This window comes from Adiantum capillus-veneris, chromosome 1 (genome assembly GCF_014529385.1).
Source record: "Adiantum capillus-veneris isolate H3 chromosome 1, ASM1452938v2, whole genome shotgun sequence".
Classification (NCBI taxonomy): domain Eukaryota; kingdom Viridiplantae; phylum Streptophyta; class Polypodiopsida; order Polypodiales; family Pteridaceae; genus Adiantum; species Adiantum capillus-veneris.
The window spans coordinates 116,757,678-116,762,042 of NC_140931.1; the positions used below are offsets into that span (position 1 = coordinate 116,757,678).

The 4,365-nt window shown below is 46.1% G+C and overlaps 1 long non-coding RNA gene across 1 annotated transcript; it reads left to right on the forward strand.

Moving 5' to 3' along the window:
• The first annotated feature begins 212 nt into the window (after positions 1 to 212).
• LOC147465407 (uncharacterized) lies at positions 213 to 1,078 on the forward strand. The gene is made up of 2 exons (XR_015187995.1): positions 213 to 683; positions 809 to 1,078. It is a non-coding gene; the product is annotated as an uncharacterized LOC147465407 (long non-coding RNA).
• Positions 1,079 to 4,365: the final 3,287 nt, after the last annotated feature.

Here is a 4,365-nt window from a genome sequence, read left to right on the forward strand (position 1 = left end):
ACACACACACACAGTGACACGCTTCCTTCTCTCTCTCTCTCTCTCTCTCTCTCTCTCTCTCTCTCTCTCGTCCCCGACTCCCCCCCCGCCGGTCTCACGTCCTGCTCTGCTTGGGCAGTTATTCGCAGCCTTCTCCACCATCACCCTCTGCAAGCCAAGTGCAAGTTGGCACTCATTTATAGTCATTAATAACTACTTCTCTCTCTCTCTCTCTCCCTCTCTCTCTCTCAGAGTCTCACTGCTCAGGCCTCTCTCTCTCTCTCTCTCTCTCTCTCTCTCTCTCCCACACGATACATCCAGCGCGCGTCCACAGACACCTGCGCATAATGCACGCATTGTCTGTGTGCACATACACAACCATAATACGCGCCAAGCGTTTTGTCCTGGTAGAACCAGAAGTAGAAGGTAGAATTTCTCTCTCTCTCTCTCTCTCTCTCTCTCTCTCTCACACACACACACACACACACACACACACACATTATCTCATGTACACACACGCACGTGCAATAAATATATGTAGACTCGTAGAGAGATATACCTGCCCCGGTGGAGTCTGGACAATCATCATTTTCATCCCTTAGCATATCAGACCGACGGACCGTCCTTATCGGCGCGTGTGTATTGTGCTGCATACACATGGCACCTCTCTCACCTGGCCGAAGCCTGGATACGCAGCCTTCCTCGTAACAATCTCTCTCTCTCTCTCTCTCTCTCTCTCTCTCTCTCTCTCTCTCTGTGTGTGTGTGTGTGTGTGTCTGCTCATATACTTGTCATGTCTGAGCTACCCCATTGCGTGTGTTCTTTGCAGGCGCTTTTGCTGCAATGCTGCTGATTAATGAAGATATAACGCAACAACCAGCTACCGCTAGGCGCATTCAATTGGTCACACTTATTTTCCAAAGTGATCAAAGCACATCGTCGAGGCGCTTCCTCATCATCATGTGCGATCGCGCTCCCTATACCAAGTCCAACTGTACAAAAATCTTACAGATGTATTCTTCCAGATGTGTTCTTTTTTCCTGAAGAATTCTGCTCTTTCATTCATTACGTTTCCTTTTTATTAACAATGTTTCGGACTCATATATATGGCACTATGAAGACGTTGTAGCAAAGGTTCCAATTAGGTCGTCTGTGGTCCAAATCCTGGTCCTGCTCTCTCTTTTTTGTTGGCTTTGTACAAAGTTAGCGCTGTGTGTGTGTGAGAGAGAGAGAGAGAGAGAGAGAGAGAGAGATGAGCTTTAGGTCTCAACATATGTTTGGTCTCGTGTAGTCAACTTAAGAACTGAGAATAACGGCTCTCTTCCACTTTTGACTCACAAACAACCTTTGGCTTGTGCTTTCAGCAATAAAAGAAGTCACATGTTTCATGTTCACTTGCATTTCAGGGACAATTCATGGCGTAGACTCCTCGATTTTCTACAAATTCAACTGACTACCTTAAGAGAAATCGCACTTTAAGCTTGTGTAACCTGCTACTATCATTGTAAATGTTTGTCTTAATATACCCTCTTCTAGACTAGTAGGAGATGATGATGATGAAGAAGAAGCTTTCACTTGTTGGATTTGCATTTATATCCAAGTTCTCAAGCATATAGACTACCTCTTTGTGCTCCCATGAGAGAGAGAGAGAGAGAAAGAGAGAGACTGGTTGCTTGATTTGCCACCTTCGGATTGCAAAATGAAAGGGTGAGAGAGAGAAAAACCCAACAATACGTTCTTGCTACATTCATCTCCCCCACTTGTTAAAGTGAACACTTGCCACCTCCCTTCCTTTCCAAATTGAGAGAACTCGCCCCTTCTTTTTGGACTTACCTTTGACTCACTAGCACACTTCGATACATAATCTATCTTCTTTACAGAAAACAAGTGGGGGCTACTTTGAACATGTGGACTAGCCATACTTGGTAAAGAAGATCTAGGATCAATTTTCTAATTAAGGATGGGCTGATTAATATTAGCCTTTTAATGTTTCCTAGCTTTAATTGAAATCCTAGACTTACCTTTGAATTTACTGGCCTAGCTGCAATACATACCTTTGTGTTGGGGTATAGGCGCCTGTGCCTTGACCAGTCGCCCAGGTCATGGGCGCCCGCCCACTGGTACCCTATACTTATAGTGAGTATACTGTATAGGGGGAGCTGCCACTCTTTGGAGTCTCCCCAACCACATCGTGTCTGTCTCCTTCTCTCTCTCTCCTTCAATTGGTATCAGAGCGTAGGTGCGGAGGGAGCGCGTGTGTGCACAGTCACGACGACAGTGGAGAGCCAATTTCATTCCCGAAATCACGTCCGCGCGCGCGCACTTTCAAGAGTGAAAACAGGGTTTCGACTTCGGCATCGGTAAATTCAGCTTTCCGAGAGCGTTTCCTTCAAATGTTCTGACGTTTTACCCCCCTTTCGAAGCCATTCGAGCCATCAGAAACCTCATTCGAGCTACGGTTGAGGAGCTGCATTTTTCAGCCCTTTTTTGGCAGTTTATGCTACGTTTTTGGGTCGAAACGGAGGTTTTTAGCGAAGCTCACACCCGGACTCGGATACGTGTGATCCAGGAGTCTACCTTGGGGTTTTGGCACGCTCCGGACGCGCTCTTTATATCAGAATTTTAAAATTCTGAACGCTGAATTTTCTGCAGCAGCAGTTGTTTATTGTGTGTCGAAGATTCCACACATGGTTTGCTCTCAGATGTGAGAGTGATATTTGCTGCAAGTTTTCTCACAGGTGGGAGGATACGATGTATGCCTTATGTGGTTTGATGCTTAGGGAGACTAATGTGATTGCATTTTGAGCTCGGCAATGTATGCCTCGAGCATGTTTTTTGGCAGTCACAATTAGTAGAGCAGATATTTGTGTACTAGATTTGCAGGTGTTTGCAATGATGTATGCAAAGTGTGGAGATTTGGTGCATGCATTTGGAGTACGGTTTGATGCGCTTTGGTTGCTCATGGTTTTGAGCGTGTAGTCAGTTTGGTTACTGGTTTTGTGGACATTTTACTGACAAAACTCTGGCAAAATTTTCCCAGGAGTTTTATGCGTATTGTTTATGCGATCTAGGTAGAGATTGCGGGTTGCACTCAGCATTTGCGCGCGGTGTTCTCTGCAGGTGGGAGATTTGTGCGTGTGTATGCATCGATACCGCACAGTGTGGGCTTGGTGATTAGCTCACAGATTGCAGTGTGATACTAGAGCAGGTGAGGCTTGTATTGACATTGCGGGAGCTCTATTTTGGAGTGTGTCTCACAGGTTTTACATTGTGTTTCTGGCCATATTTGTAGACAGTTTCCAGGTGTTGTTGGTGAGGTGGTTTTGCTTTCTAGTTTGCTACATTGTGCTCATGGCAGAGACAGGTGATCGCTCAGATTATGATCTCTCTGAAATGTGCATGTTTGATGGGTCAGACTTTGCAGCATGGAGAGAGTGTATGCTTGATGCATTGACACAACGAGGTTTGCAGGACCGTTGAGGGGTGATGCAGGTAGACCTTCAAACATGTCTGACGATCAGTGGCACGAGCTAGAGGAGATGGCACTATTTATGCTCTCTTTGCACCTTGCGGAATCTGTATATGCTCTTGTTATGTTTGAGACTACTTCGAGAGCACTTTGGCGCAGATTACATGATATGTATGATATATCTGAGTCATCACGGACTTGTGTGAGACATGTACATTCACGAGCACGCCGACAGGTGACATGTTGGTATTGTGGTCATTCTGGACACGTTAGACGGCGTTGTTTTCGTCGTATGCGACATCGTAGGAGACATGGCAGTCTCAGAGATGTATGTAGTGATGCCATGGACTCAGTTGCTTTGACAGTTGAGGCACATGTAGTGTCGGAGTATACTAGTGACGGGGATGTCACTTTTACCTCGAGCTATGCACGAGATGCTATACATGTGGATAGTGCACTCCCTTCGCAGTGGTTGCTAGACGCATATGCTATGTTTCATGTCACGCCGCATCGTGCATCGTTTTGTAGCTATTCTAGCGGGATGCTTGGCAGTGTACGTTTGACCGATGAATCGGTGCATGCGATAGTAGGTGCAGGAGATGTGAGACTGTCATTACCGAGTGGTGCATCTTACTTGTTACGACATGTGCGCTATGTACCAGATTTGACAGTGAGTTTGATCTCGATTGGTCAGCTTAGAGATTGTGGATGTCAGATTTCGCTACAAGAGCGAGATTTTGTGATGCATTTGGGTTCGCTAGTGATTGCGAGAGGTGCCAGGAGTGGTACAGGTTACCCATTGCATGTGGATCACGCGAGAGATGGTGTTGTCTCTGTGATCATGCAGCCAGGTAGAGAGCGAGAGAGCAGGCGAGTCTCTTTTGCTCATGGGTTGCAGGGTACTTTGCATGGAGTGC